Raw genomic sequence first — 15,321 nt, forward strand, 5'->3', positions numbered from 1 at the left:
TCTTTGAAATGAAACAGTTGAAATATACATGTATTGGCATAAAAATTTCTAGTAAAAGTTAACACTGTTTTAGTTTTTTCATGATGCATAGCTAGATATTCTCAGTGCACCAGCATTTTAAATATTGCAGCTGTCCAGAGCACTAGTGGGGCTTGTATCATGTCAGCAATTGACAGAGTAAGGGCTCATTTCTATTGAGCTATAATTAGGTTTGCGGGGTCCGGCTGCCAAAAAAATTGTTGCGTCCCACAGAAAGTATAAGAAGCCGTTAAGAACTTATACCAGGTTTACAATTAAAGTGCAAATACACCGTCGGAGGCTGTTGATACACTGAAAAAAACTACACCCAGCTCAACTAGTTGTAAAAGAGGAAAAAGGAGTTTTGTGAGACCTATTTCCCATTGAAATTTAAAACTTGTAAATAATGCAAGTGGTTCAATGCAGACTTTCCAGCCAAAATTGGAATCCACATGGATACATTTCAGTTTTGAATAGAAGCATTTTGTAATATACATGTATTAGCAAACATTCTTCTAATAAAAGTTATAGCGGTTTCAAAATTGTATTTAAGTATTCACCGTGCACCAGCATTGTAAACACAGCATTTACTCACTCAGAGAGCCTAAGGTGCTTGTAGCGTCTGGTAATGACTCAGTTGGTTAATTGCTGACATGAATACAAGCCCCACTGGCACTCAGAGCAGCTGCAGCATTTAAAATGCTGGTGAACTGAGCATTTCTAGCTATGTTTCACATGCACGTGCAGAGAAAAATGCAGAGAAAAATGTTATGATTAAAGAAGTGATTTTTTGCCAATACATGAATATTGCAAATATGGTTCTATTCAAAGATGTAATTCATCTATGTGCATTTAATTTTTGACCGGAATGTCCCTTTAACTGAATCATCACCTCATGTTTTTTTTATATGTTGTCAGATTGCATCTTTAACCCCATAAGACGAAGAATTTTTAGAAAATAACTTTAGTTTTCAGAAATACCATAATATAGGAAAACATCACCATATGAAATGCAAAAAAAATGACGTGTCATTTTCATAGTAAATAGCATGAAAACCTTATTAAAATCATGGGACCTCACTCTTTCAAATGAAGGGTCTAATGATATATTTCTATGAGGGTTAATAAAGATTTGTTAAAAATAGCAGCAATTACCACAATAGAAACAATTCTGCAAGGTATTTATCATTGTTTTGACAGTCAGCTAACTATAGGATGGCCACAAACACACTCATTTGAAAGGGCAGGATTGCGGCTTTTAAATAAGGGTTCTCAAATACTGTAGGGGTCAGTATAGGTACCCGTATATCCCACCCTCTGATGATATTCCATATGACTATGGTTCAGTTAGGTGTTCACTGTTGCCACATTGATCAATATATAGAAACCTGAGCGCAGGGCTGGATTAGCCCACAGGGAGAAATCCCAGTGGGATGCAGCATCTGGGGCTGGGTTGCCACAGTTTAAGGGTGTGTAGTGGCAACTTCAATACAGGGGAACCATTTGAAATGTTTTTTTTTTTTTCGGGTTCCACCGGTCTTTCTCCTAAGTGTATTTTTCTAAGAATTCTTCTCTATGTCCGAGCGTGGTGGCGAGTGTGTCATAGCCGAACACTGCACAACTTAACACAGACAAAAAGCAATGAACAGAGGTAAGAGGAGCCTGGACACGGATAACCTATTGTTAATATCATCTACTTCTTTAATGTGTGGTGCTTTCCCAGCCTGGAGAAGTGCTGTCAGCCTCCCTCTCTGCAGCTCACACAGTTTTTTTTTTTTTTTTACCCAATTGCTCTTAAAATTTAAGGTAAAGTGTGTGTATGTCCCTTAAACACATCAAATAGTATATGCTATGCTTATATATAGTGTGAGGAGTAAGAGAAGAAAAAAAAGGTGCCCGTCATACAAAAAAAGTAGAGTCCTAAATTTGAAAACGGCTTCCTAAGCTTACAATATAGCATATAAGAGCATATGACCCCTTATTTAAAAGGGCAGCTTCTCCTCTTTCAAAAGGGTCACTTATAAATAACTAGATAAATAGAGAGGAATGAGCAGTAGTAAATGTATCATGCTCAGATTGGACAAAGGTAATAAGTGGAGTCCCCAGGGATCAGTAATGGGCCCTGTTCTTTTAATATTTTTATTAGTTACTTGGAACAAGGATTAACCCCTTAATGACCGAGGACGTACGCCATACGTCCTCAGAAAAAATACAGTTAACGCCTGAGGACGTATGGCGTACGTCCTCGGTTTGGAAAGCAGCTGTAAGCGTCCAGCTGCTTTCCGGTTATTGCAGGATGCCTCGATATTGAGGCATCCTGCAATAACAGTTTGTACCCCTCCGGTGCAGAGAGAGCCACTCTGTGGCCCTCTCTACACCGGACATCGATGGCAGCATTCGTTGGTGGGTGGGAGCTGCAGTGGGAGGCGGGTGGGCGGCCATCGATGGGTTCTAAGACACAGAGGGGGGCGGGATCGGGGGCGGGAAAGTCGGGCGCGCGCACAATGCGCGCGGGGCGGCGGGCGGACGCGTGCACGGGGAGGGAGCGGGTGGGAACCGCTACACTACAGAAAATTATCAAGTATAAGTGGGAGGAAGGGAGGAAGAAATGCCCCAAAAAAGTAATCTAAGGGATCTGGGAGGGGGTGGAGGTTGGTCTTGGGCTACACTACAGCAAAAAATAAAATAACAAATAAAAAAGAGACTATATAGTGTAAACTGGGTACTGGCAGACAGCTGCCAGTACCCAAGATGGCTGCCAAGAGGGTAGAGGGGGAGGTTAGAGAGCTGTTTGGGGGGGGGGGGCAGGGAGGTTTGGGGGCTAAGGGGGGATCCTACACAGCAGCATATATAAATATGCAAAGGGGGAAAAAAAAGAAAAAAAAGGATGCCTTTTATTTTAGTACTGGCAGACTTTCTGCCAGTACTTAAGATGGTGGGGACAATTGTGGGGTGGGGGAGGTAAGAGAGCTGTTTGGGAGGGATCTGGAGGGGGTGATGTGTCAGGTGGGAGGCTGATCTCTACACTAAAGCTAAAATTAACCTTGCAAGCTACCTAATTAACCCCTTCCCTGCTAGCCATAATACACGTGTGATGCGCAGCGGCATTTAGCGGCCTTCTAAATAACAAAAAGCAACACCAAAGCCATATATGTCTGCTATTTCTGAACAAAGGGGATCCCAGAGAAACATTTACAACCATTTATGCCATAATTACACAAGCTGTTTGTAAATGATTTCAGTGAGAAACCTAAAATTTGGAAAAATATAACTTTTTTTTAATTTTATCGCATATGGCGGTGAAATGGTGGTATGAAATATACCAAAATGGGCCTAGATCAATACTTTGGGTTGTCTACTACATTACACTAAAGCTAAAATTACCCCAAAAAGCTCCCTACATGCTCCCTAATTAACTCCTTCACTGCTGGGCATAATACACGTGTGGTGCGCAATGGCATTTTGCGACCTTCTAATTACTAAAAAGCAACTCCAAAGCCATATATGTCTGCTATTTCTGAACAAAGGGGATCCCAGAGAAAAAATTACAACCATTTATGCCATAATTGCACAAGCTGTTTGTAAATAATTTCAGTGAGAAACCTAAAGTTTGTAAAAAAAAAAAAATGTGAAAAAGTGAACTTTTTTTTTTATTTGATCGCATTTGGCGGTGAAACGGTGGCATGAAATTTACCAAAATTGGCCTAGATCAATACTTTGGGATGTCTTCTAAAAAAATATATATACATGTCATGGGATATTTAGGTATTCCTGACAGATATCAGGGTTCCAATGTAACTAGCGCTAATTTAAAAAAAAAAGTGGTTTGGAAATAGCAAAGTGCTACTTGTATTTATGGCCCTATAAAAAAAGCAAAGAACATGTAAACATTGGGTATTTCTAAACTCTGGACAAAATTTAGAAACTATTTAGCATGGGTGTTTTTTGGTGGTTGTAGATGTGTAACAGATTTTGGGGGTCAAAGTTAGAAAAAGTGTTTTTTTTCCATTTTTTCCTCATATTTTATAATTTTTTTATAGTAAATTATAAAATATGATGAAAATAATGGTATCTTTATAAAGTCCATTTAATGGCGAGAAAAACGGTATATAATATGTGTGGGTACAGTAAAAGAGTAAGGAAAATTACAGCTAAACACAAACACCGCAGAAATGTAAAAATAGCCTTGGTCCCAAACGGACAGAAAATGGAAAAGTGCTGTGGTCATTAAGGGGTTAAATAGCAACATTTCTGTTTTTGCAGGCTATACAAAGTAGTTTAAGGTCATTAGGTCTGTGCAGGATGAAATTGCTTTGCAAAGGGATTTACAAAAATTAAACAGGTAAATGGAGATTTAATACTGGAAAATAAAAAGGTTCAATATTTTGTGGACTCCCACAGAAGAAAAGGAAAATCAGGTTATCAGGTAAGCATAATTTATGTTTTTCTTCCTAATGGGAAAGAGTCCACAGCCGCATTCATTACTTATGGGAAATTTATACCCAAGGGTAAGAGGCGAACCAATAAAGACACCCACCTAAAAACAGATTCCCAAGAAACACAAAGTCCCAGTTCGTCTGAAACCGGCAACGAAAAACATTTTGCAAAAAGCGGTCCCAGAGAAACACAAAAGTAAGGGAAGGACCACCCGGCATGCTTGAGAAAAGCGACCAGACCCCGGGAAAAAACCCCTGAAACCTGAGTACACAACCCCTAAGGGCAAGCCTGCAAGAATCAGATAGAAAATAGCAATTAATCGCAGCTGAGTACAAACTCAGGAACTGCAACCTGCTAGACAGACAAGCTAACCAGTAAGCCACCTGGGCTCAATAGCTTACCAGCAGACAAAGAAAAATTACTGCAGCTGTTTTCCAACAGCAAAAGCTTTCGCTTACTGGGCAACGAAGCTGATCCAAGAGAGACAAGAGTCCCTCAAGAAAAACCGCAAGACAGAGCACGTGTCCCCAGGACACCCAACCAATCAACAAATGATTGCACAGGCACAGAATGCCCAAAGTGTTAAGTGACCAGCGCAAATCCTAGGACTGAAAGCAAACCAGACCTCTAAGGACCCAACAAAAGGGCCAAGACTGAGAGCAACCGCTCGAGCCCCCTTAACACAAGCAACAAGGCAACCAACAAGTCCAACCAATGCGCCGTTAACAAGTCTGCAGAAGGCAGAGACAACGGGGAAAAGATGACAAACCGAGCTAGAACTAGTCCTAGACGCGAAAGAGGAATGGGAAAAAGGAACCCCCTTACAAGAAGGCCCAGAGCCCATCCTCCGCCAAGGTATCAAACCGAAATGACTAAAAGAGAGACAATAGGACCCGTCTTGGCTCAACCCCAAATCCTAGGGGCATAACAGGAACATACAGATAGGACAGAGCTAGACTGCTCCAAACCCTAGACACTCCCGTGAGATCCTCGATGGAATCATAAAGGAGGAAACCAGACTTCCATAAGTCAACGCCCAAGGCAACATGCCCCAAGACAACCAGCGACAGGCTCTCTCAATGAGGAAAAGGAACCTTGAATCAAATCAAAGATGACACAATAGATACTGTAAATCACACCCGCAGCACGAGTCCATTAGGGAAAAAACGTTAACCAGTAGCCTCGAGGTACAGGATTTCAAGAACCGAGGCAATCACGGGCCCAAACCCTCAAGGGGCGATAAAGACTACCAGGACACCAGTGACATCCAAAATCCCATCAGAGCTTAAAAGCTCCCAGGGGCGGAGGTAGAGGACATTGGCCACCTCCGCACAATAGCCTAAACTACACGATGGCAAAGACTCAAAGAGAACCATCAACAGTAGCTCAAAAGGGCATAATAACCGCTCCACCCAGTAAGGACCACACCCCTCAGATCAGGGATGCGAAGGGACAAGGTGGGACACCACCGGTCCCGACGTTGTGTGCGGACTGACATGGACCAGCCCAATTGCTTCTGACATCCAGACCCAAAGATCCAGAAGAATAGTGTTTTGGTTTTTTTTTTTCTTTCAAAAACAAATAGCTGAACAGGCCACGCCGTACCAGCCATGCTCAACATGCGTCACTAACAAGTAACAAGTCACACTCAAAACTCCGGAAAAAAATCAGGGAACAACTTCTGTAGAAGAACTTGATTCAAGCAATCCCAGAATCCCCATAGGGAAAACAGAAAGAAAAGTAACCCAAACCAGATAAAGGAAAAACAAGGGCACCCGCAGGCATCCGCCCAGAAGGAACTATGTTTCCGCAGGACCTGGCAAACTGAAACCGTAAACTCCAGAAAAAAAGACTGGGAAAGCTCACAGTAGACCGACTGGGGAGAGGAACATCCCCACTAGCCTATCTCGAAGAACCTTGTGAGAACAGAGACAAACTATAAAGGAAATTATCCCCCAATAAATTAATAGGACACGAAGCCGCACAATCCTATAACAAAAAGAACAACAAGGGGGAACAAACACCCCGGGGGGAATATTACAGTGTCATTCACGGTCGGAACGCCCGGAATAGGCAGACAGGCACATAACTGCAAGGAAACTTCAGGGTCCTGCAATCGAACAAGCACCATTAAAATATTAAAACGCAAATGCCCCGCAAACTCCGGGGGAAACAATCCACCCTGCGCGGAGGTAATCTGTAACATTGGTGACCTCAAAAGTAAAAGGAGTATGCGAGTGGGAAGGCGCCTCCTGAGGAGCAGAGCCCCCAGAGGCAGATGGCACGGAAGGCCCAGGGTCCCCCGAGCCCGAGGGACCCGGTAAACTATCCAGGCACGAGAAACAGGATTGGCAGACTTGCGATAACCGGGCCAAATCATGGTCCTCCTCCGAGGGCCTCTCAGAATTACAATCCTCATCCGAGGACGATTCGGAATCGGATATAAAAAACATAATTTATGTAAGAACTTACCTGATAAATTAATTTCTTCATATTGGCAAGAGTCCATGAGCTAGTGACGTATGGGATATACAATCCTACCAGGAGGGGCAAAGTTTCCCAAACCTCAAAATGCCTATAAAAACACCGCCTCACCACACCCACAATTCAGTTTAACGAATAGCCAAGCAGTGGGGTGATAAAGAAAAGAGTAAAAAGCATCAACAAAGAAATTTGGAAATAATTGTGCTTTATACAAAAAATCATAACCACCATAAAAAAGGGTGGGCCTCATTGTCTCCTGCCAATATGAAAGAAATGAATTTTTCTTTCATGTAATTGGCAAGAGTCCATGAGCTAGTGACGTATGGGATACCAATACCCAAGATGTGGAACTCCACGCAAGAGTCTCTAGAGAGGGAGGGATAAAAATAAAAACAGCCATTTTCCACAACCCAAAAAAATAAGTTTATTCTCATAAATGAGAGAAAAAAAACTCAAATCAAAAACAGAAGAATCAAACTGAAACAGCTGCCTGAAGAACTTTTCTACCAAAGACTGCTTCTGAAGAAGCAAATACATCAAAACGGTAGAATTTAGTAAGTGTATGCAAAGAGGACCAAATTGCCGCTTTGCAAATCTGATCAACTGCAGCTTCATTCTTAAAGGCCCATGAAGTGGAGACTGATCTAGTAGAATGAGCTGTAATTATCTGAGGCCAGGCCTGACCCGACTCCAAATAAGCTTGATGAATCAAAAGTTTCAACCAAGAAGCCAAGGAAATAGCAGAAGCCTTCTGACCTTTCCTAGGACCAGAAAATAAAACAAACTGGAAGTTTTCCTGAAATCTTTAGTAGCTTCCACATAATATTTCAAAGCTCTTACCACATCTAAAGAATGTAAGGATCTTTCCAAAGAATTCATAGGATTAGGACACAAGGAAGGGACAACAATTTCTCTATTAATGTTGTTAAAATTCACAACCTTAGGTAAAAATTGAAAAGAAGTCCGCAAAACTGCCTTATCTGGCTGAAATATCAGAAAAGGAGACTCACAAGAAAGAGCAGAAGAGATAGCCAAAAGGAACAACACTTTCCAAGAAAGTAGTTTAATGTCAAAAGAATGCATAGGCTCAAATGGAGGAGCCTGTAAAGCCTTTAGAACCAAATTAAGACTCCAAGGAGGAGAAATTGATTTAATGACAGGCTTAATACGAACTAAAGCCTGTACAAAACGGTGAATATCAGGAAGTATAGCAATCTTTCTGTGAAATAAAACAGAAAGAGCAGAGATTTGTCCCTTCAAGGAACTTGCAGACAAACCCTTATCCAAACCATCCTGAAGAAACTGTAAAATTCTAGGAATTCTAAAAGAATGCCAAGAGAATTTATGAGAACACCATGAAATGTAAGTCTTCCAAACTCTATAATAAATCTTTCTAGAGACAGATTTACAAGCTTGTAACATAGTATTAATCACTGAGTCAGAAAAACCTCTATGACTTAGTACTAAGCGTTCAATTTTCATACCTTCAAATTTAATGATTTGAGATCCTGATGGAAAAACGGACCTTGAGACATTAGGTCCGGCCTTAACGGAAGTGGCCAAGGCGGGCAACTGGACATCCGGCCATGCTGGAGCTACCAGCAACTCAAATAATTGTTCCATGATGATTTTGGAGATCACTCTTGGAAGAAGAACTAGAGGCGGGAAAATGTAAGCAGGATAACACCAAGGAAGTGTCAGCGCATCCACTGCTTCCGCCTGAACATCCCTGGACCTGGACAGGTATCTGGGAAGTTTCTTGTTTAGATGAGAGGCCATGAGATCTATCTCTGGAAGACCCCACATCTGAACAATCTGAGAAAACACATCTGGATGGAGAGACCACTCCCCTGGATGTAAAGTCTGACGGCTGAGATAATCCGCCTCCCAATTGTCTACACCTGGGATATGCACCGCAGAGATTAGACAGGAGCTGGATTCCGCCCAAGCAAGTATCCGAGATGCTTCTTTCATAGCTTGGGGACTGAGTCCCACCCTGATGATTGACATATGCCACTGTTGTGATATTGTCTGTCTGAAAACAAATGAACGGTTCTCTCTTTAACCGAGGCCAAAACTGAAGAGCTCTGAGAATTGCACGGAGTTCTAAAATATTTATTGGTAATCTCGCCTCTTGAGAATTCCAAACCCCTTGTGCTGTCAGAGATCCCCAAACAGCTCTCCAACCTGAAAGACTCGCATCTGATGTGATCACAGTCCAGGTTGGCCGAACAAAAGAAGCCCCTTGAACTAAACGATGGTGATCTATCCACCATGTCAGAGAGTGTCGTACATTGGGATTTAAGGATATTAATTGTGATATCTTTGTATAATCCCTGCACCATTGGTTCAGCATACAAAGCTGTAGAGACCTAAAACTTCCATGCACATAGCCACTGAAGGGAATGACTGAGACTAAAGGTGCCGGCAGGCTGCAACCAATTTTAAACGTCTCTTGTCTGTTAGAGGCAGAGTCATGGACACTGAATCTATCTGGAAGCCTAAAAAGGTGACCCGTGTCTGAGGAATCAAGAAACTTTTTAGTAAATTGATCCTCCGACCATGTTTCCGAAGAAACAATACTAGTTGATTTGTGTGAGATTCTGCAGAACGTAAAGACTGAGCTAGTACCAAGATATCGTCCAAATAAGGAAACACCGCAATACCCTGTTCTCTGATTACAGAGAGTAGGGCACCTAGAACCTTTGAAAAGATTCTTGGAGCTGTTGCTAGGCCAAATGGAAGAGCAACACATTGGTAAATGCTTGTCTAGAAAAGAGAATCTCAGAAACTGATAATGTTCTGGATGAATCGGAATATGAAGGTATGCATCCTGTAAGTCTATTGTGGACATATAATGTCCTCACTGAACAAAAGGAAGAATAGTCCTTATAGTCACCATCTTGAAAGTTGGTACCCTTACATAACTGGTCTGAATAAATTTTCCTTCTTTGGGACAATGAATAGATTTGAATAAAACCCCAAACCTTGTTCCTGAAAAGGAACTGGCATGATTTCCCCTGAAGACTCCAGGTCTGAAACACACTTCAGGGAAGCCTGAGCTTTTACTGGATTTGCTGGGATACGTGAGAGAAAAAATCTTCTCACTGGAGGTCTTTTTTTTTTTATTATTATATTTCTTTATTGAAAGTTATTGGACAGACAAAAAGAAAATCAAATCATGCTGTATATCAATACCAAAAAGGTGGATACATAACTCAGAACACAGTAACCGAAAATATCTGGAATAAAATCAGATCAAATCAAATCAGATCAAGATTATTAGTCCCACCTTTCAAAAGCAAAGTCCATATGATCGATTATTGTCCATAACATTGGTCAAAAGAGATCAGAATAGAGGACAATCCCTTCCATCATGAGCAATACAAACAAAGACATTTACGTCTTAATAATAATATAGCATAATGTATAGCTTTCTTATATTTTACTATTCATATTGTGTTGTTTATCATATGGGAGTATTCTATCACTGATTCTAATGTTTTATATGAAAATTCCTAAATTACCAATAATACAAAATTCAAACAAAGAACTTATTTTAGTTACTTATTCATAATCTTTCACCGCTGTAGCTTATTCAATAGAACCTTATTATTTTAAAACAGAACAAATAAAAATAACATGCCACAACCTGGGCATGAGAAAAAAAAAAAAAAAGGAAAAGGACTAAAATTCGCTCTCTCTCGCCCCCGCCCATACCAACTCCGCATCGTCCGCACTCTGTACCGGTAAGACCTAGGCTCTATCATCTAAGAATTGTTTATTAGCAATAGTAAGCTCCATTGACACTGACCCCCGAAGGGGCGAAATCAGTTGTAATTGTATTTCCTTCGGAAAGCTAGAAATTACGTTCCACCATTTTAGTATAAAACAATTGACTTGTGTTTCTGAATTTATTGATGTGTCCATTTGCTCCATAATTAGTAGGTTTTTCAGTTTTTGAATAAATTCTGATAAGGTTGGGGCTTTACTAGATTTCCAGTATTTCAGTATGAGTAGTCTACCGACCATTATTGCCGAGTTTAATTGACATATGTTTTTGTGTACCTATTTTATGTCCATCTATAAAGAACATTATGTGTTCCAACTTAAATTGAAAGTGTATATGATTAATTCTATTTAGCCAGTCGTTAGTCTTATACCAGATCTTCCTAATTTTGGGACAGCACCAAAAACAATGGCTCAGGTCAGCATTAAGAGCTTTACATTTATGATCTTTACATCTTACTCTGAATCCTATTCGATACCCTTGAGAGACAATGCTCTGAATCCATTGATTTTGGACAGAATTTATCCAAATATCCATGAAAAACCTTAATCTGCCCCCTACCAGCTGAGGTGGAATGAGGGCCGCACCTTCATGCGAACTTAGGGGCTGACTTTGGTTTCCTAAATGGTTTGGATTTATTCCAATTTGAGGAAGGCTTCCAATTGGAAACAGATTCCTTGGGGGAAGGATTAAGTTTTTGTTCCTTATTTTGACGAAAGGAATGAAAACTGTTAAAAGCCTTAGATTTACCCTTAGGTTTTTTTATCCTGAGGCAGAATAACTCCCTTTCCCCCAGTGACAGTTGAAATAATAGAATCCAACTGAGAACCAAATAAATTATTACCTTGGAAAGAAAGAGATAGTAATCTAGATTTAGATGTCATATCAGCATTCCAAGATTTAAGCCACAAAGCTCTTCTAGCTAAAATAGCTAAAGACATGGATCTAAAATCAATTTTGATAATATCAAAAATGGCATCACAAATAAAATGATTAGCATATTGCAGTAAGCGAATGCTAGATATGTCAGAATCCAATTCTTGTTGCGCTAAATTCTCCAACCAGAAAGTTGATGCAGCCGCAACATCAGCCAAAGAAATTGCAGTTCTGAGAAGATGACCTGAATATAAATAGGCCTTCCTTAGATAAGATTCAAGCTTCCTATTTAAAGGATCCTTAAAAGAAGTACTATCTTCCATAGGAATAGTGGTACGTTTAGCAAGAGTAGAAATAGCCCCATCAACTTTGGGGATTTTTTCCCAAAACTCTATAGAATTTGCTGGTAAAAGATACATTTTTTTAAACCTTGAAGAAGGAATAAAAGAAGTACCTGGCTTATTGCATTCCTTAGAAATCATATCAGAAATAGCTTCAGGAATAGGAAAAACTCCTGGAGAAACCACAGGAGGTTTAAAAACAGCATTTAAACGTTTATTAGACTTAACGTCAAGAGGACTGGATACCTCAATATCCAAAGTAATTAACACTTCTTTTAATAAAGAACGCATATACTCTATTTTAAATAAGTAGATTTGTCAGTGTCAATGTCTGAGGAAGAATCTTCTGTATCAGATAGATCCTCACCAGAAGAGGATAAATTATTATGTTGTTGGTCATTTGAAATTTCATCAACTGAATGAGAAGTTTAGAGATAAGGGGTTGGGGGGAGTAGAGTTGTAAAAATAGTACCAGGTTTTACATGTATTTACAAATGATATAAATGATATTACAATTGCAAATGATATTCAAAATACTAGAATTTTAGATTTTGTAAAAAAGCTAAACCTGGAGTGGATTACTCACTGAAACAACTGACAACAACTAGGCAAACTAGTTATAACTGAGAGTACAACAAAGTTTTAAAGAGAGAATAAATCCACTTATGTATTATCAAACTTTTACTCTACTAAATTCATAAAGTGTTCAAAATAATAAAATCGTTCCCAATCATTCATACATTAAAGTTTATTATTTCAGCTAAGGAACTCACACTCATACAGTAGCAAAAGCTGTGAATTAAAACCACTTAAACTCTGTGGTTTGCATAATAGCCATTAAGTAAATATGTTCACTGTTAAATATCCTCAATCCGTTAGAATTTAAGTTAACTAAGCCCTTACAATCCGAGGGCTATATTAATTTTTACATATAGCAATAAAGGATTAGAGGATATAATTTTAACCACTTAGTAAACTAATTTTCCACAAGACTAAGCAAAATTAAAAACGGACAACAGGAGAGACAAAGCTGCCCCTGTCGGACCCCTGACGCCCGTTTCACGAACACTTCTCAGAGGGTCCTCAGTGAAACGCGCATCAGGGGTCCGACAGGGGCAGCTTTGTCTCTCCTGTTGTCAGTTTTTAATTTTGCTTACTCTTGTGGAAAATTAGTTTACTAAGTGGTTAAAATTATATGAACATATTTACTTAATGGCTATTATGCAAACCACAGAGTTTAAGTGGTTTTAATTCACAGCTTTTGCTACTGTATGAGTGTGAGTTCCTTAGCTGAAATAATAAACTTTAATGCATGAATGATTGGGAACGATTTTATTATTTTGAACACTTTATGAATTTAGTAGAGTAAAAGTTTGATAATACATAAGTGGATTTATTCTCTCTTTAAAACTTTGTTGTACTCTCAGTTACAACTAGTTTGCCTAGTTGTTGAATGAGAAGTTTAAAAGACCTTTTACATTTATTAGAAGGTGGAAATGCAGACAAAGCCTTCAGAATAGAATCAGAAACAAATTCTTTCAAATTCATAGGTATATCATGTACATTAGAAGTTGAAGGAACTACAACTGGCAGTGTACTGATGTACATTAGAAGTTGAAGGAACTACAACTGGCAGTGTACTATTACTGATGGATACACTATCTGCATGTAAAAGTTTATAATGACAACTATTACAAATGACATTCTGCGAAATAATTTCTACAATTTTACAACAAATGCACTTAGCTTTGGTAGAACCAATGTCAGGCAGCAATGTTCCAGCAGAAACTTCTGAGGCAGGATCAGATTGAGACATCTTGCAAAATGTAAAAGAAAAAAACAACATATAAAGCAAAATGATCAATTTCCTTATATGACAGTTTCAGGAATGGGAAAAAATGCAAATAGCAAAGCCCTCTGATAGAGAAAAAGGCAAGAGGCAAACATCAATGGGGTATTGAAATAAGTTTGGCGCCAAGTATGACGCACAATGTAACTAAAAACTTTTTTGGCGCCAATTAATAACCGGAAATGACACACTCGCTTCACTAATGACGCAACCGTGTGTAAGGCTTCGGCGTCAACTATGACGCCGGAAATGACGAAATTGCGTCAGATGTATTTTTTCGCACCAAAAAAAGGCTCGCGCCAAGAATGACGCAATAAAGTTTAGCATTTGACGCACCCACAGGCCTAATACCGCCTGCAATTTGCAAGAAGTAATCAATTGGAAAAAAGACTAAACCCCAGGTAAGAAAGAATTTTCTTAAAAAAATGTTTATATTCCCAAATATGAAACTGACAGTCTGCAGAAGGAAATACATGAACCTGACTCATGGCAAATATGAGTACAATACATATAGTTAGAACTTTATATAAATGCATAAAGTGCCAAACCATAGCTGAGGTGTCTTAAATAATAAAAAGCATACTTACCAAAAGACACCCATCCACATATAGCAGATAGCCAAACCAGTACTAAAACAGTTATCAGTAGAGGTAATGGTAAATTGAGAGTATATCGTTGATCTGAAAAGGGAGGTAGGAGATGAATCTCTACAACCGATAACAGAGAACCTATGAAATAGACCATCGTTAGGGAAATCATTGTATTCAATAAATGATACGCCCTTCACATCCCTCTGACATTCGCTGTACTCAGAGGAATCGGGCTTCAACAATGCTGAGAAGAGCATATCAACGTAGAAATCTTAGCACAAAAACTTACTTCACCACCTCCATAGGAGGCAAAGTTTGTAAAACTGAATTGTGGGTGTGGTGAGGGGTGTATTTATAGGCATTTTGAGGTTTGGGAAACTTTGCCCCTCCTGGTAGGATTGTATATCCCATACGTCAATAGCTCATGGACTTTTGCCAATTACATGAAAGAAATAGTCCCGGCATTGGAATCCTCCATCGCTTAAGACTGTACAAGATAAACAAATATTGGAAAAAAGCGACTGGCACCTGACACCAATGGCTGGGGGCACTCACCACCACCTATGACCAGACCTCAGCGGAGCAGACTCTTACCTCCGTCACCACGCAGTCAGGAATGCGGAAGGGGAAGAAGCCCCACCCAATTCTAGAAACACGCCCGGACACCAGATGCCCCACAAAATTCCAAAAAGCGCGCCCCTAAAGGGCGGCAAAAACCAGGCCCACAGAAAAAGTTAAGCAAGTCTGAATAAAATAGACATAACCTGAAGGTATAGTTCCAGGCTGTGTAAACCACAACCGAAAGAACAAGCCAATAAGTGCCACATAGGCATGTGTCTCGGCCACAGAGCCCCTATGCACATACACAAGCAGGTTGAATCACATAAGAAACCCTTACCCGTTCACTATCCACCCTAAGGAGGAATTATCCCGTGA

The 15,321-nt window shown here is 39.8% G+C and overlaps 1 protein-coding gene across 2 annotated transcripts in view; it reads right to left on the reverse strand.

The window, feature by feature from the left end:
• Nucleotides 1-15,321, reverse strand: part of TACC1 (transforming acidic coiled-coil containing protein 1) — a 280,191-nt gene that overhangs the window by 54,131 nt on the left and 210,739 nt on the right. The gene's annotated exons all lie outside the window — the stretch shown is intronic.

This window comes from Bombina bombina, chromosome 6, assembly GCF_027579735.1.
Source record: "Bombina bombina isolate aBomBom1 chromosome 6, aBomBom1.pri, whole genome shotgun sequence".
Taxonomy (NCBI): Eukaryota; Metazoa; Chordata; class Amphibia; order Anura; family Bombinatoridae; genus Bombina; species Bombina bombina.